The 908-nt window shown below is 47.0% G+C and overlaps 1 pseudogene; it reads right to left on the bottom strand.

Annotated features, from left to right (window-relative positions):
* Window positions 1-346: 346 nt before the first annotated feature.
* On the bottom strand, window positions 347-459 carry LOC129675695 (small nucleolar RNA SNORA17; annotated as a pseudogene).
* Window positions 460-908: the final 449 nt, after the last annotated feature.

Genomic DNA, 908 nt, shown 5'->3' with positions numbered 1-908 from the left:
TGTTTCTCTTCCATTTTTCCACCACTTACTTGCTCCTCTTAGTGGTGTCCGGGGTGGCCTCAGGAGTGGTCTTAGGAATGCTGTGGCCCTAACTGTGCATGGTACTAGGCAGGGGTCATCCTGGGTATGGTGTGCCCACCCCCAGGCCTACACAGGGTCAGATGGGTGGCCATCTCAGGCTAGCTCCTGGTCTGGGCCCCATGACCCTGGTCTGGTCATCTAGAACGCGTCCCTCTCCTGAGCCACTCACAGTGGCCCCTTGCAGGGGTGGAGGTGTGTGTGTCTGTGGGGGCATTCGTCTGTCTCAGGCTCACTCCCGCCTGGGGCCTGCCCACTGTTGTCAGGGAGTATTAGGTTACCAGTCATCCAAATGTTCACGGGTCTGAACCGTGAGTGTAGACACAGTGTCTCTCTTCTCTGCATATGAGACACAGCAGCCATACCTGCAGTGCCTCTAGGGGAAGGCTCAGTTGACTTTTTGATCAAAAGTGAGCAGTGAGTATTTTTCAGTTAGTGCCAAGAACATCTTAATGAAAACAAGAAGCCTAGAGGACTGTTTAATAGTAAATGTTAAACCCTCAATTTTCTCTACTTTTTAATCATTAAAAGAGTCTACCACATCCACTGGGAAGTACAGACGTCCTCTAAAAATATGGCACAAGATAGTGACCCTCTCCCACCCGAATGCAAACATTCCAAAACTGGTCTCATTGCTGCAGGGATTTCTGGCTTGATGCCGATGTTTTAAAAGACCATGAGCTTTAGTTACATTACTTTTCACTGTACGCCAAGTTTGCTTTGAAAAGGAAACTATCTTACCATTCTGTTGAATTTTTTAAGGAAACTATTGTTTAAATTTGTAAGAATTTCACATCTTATTGAGGTTTTATTCCACAGCTGCTCAAGGT

This window comes from Psammomys obesus, unplaced genomic scaffold (assembly GCF_907164565.1).
Source record: "Psammomys obesus unplaced genomic scaffold, mPsaObe1.curated_primary_1811, whole genome shotgun sequence".
Taxonomy (NCBI): Eukaryota; Metazoa; Chordata; class Mammalia; order Rodentia; family Muridae; genus Psammomys; species Psammomys obesus.
The sequence above is the reverse complement of the archived record's forward strand: the minus strand, read 5'-3'. Positions and strand labels throughout refer to the sequence as shown.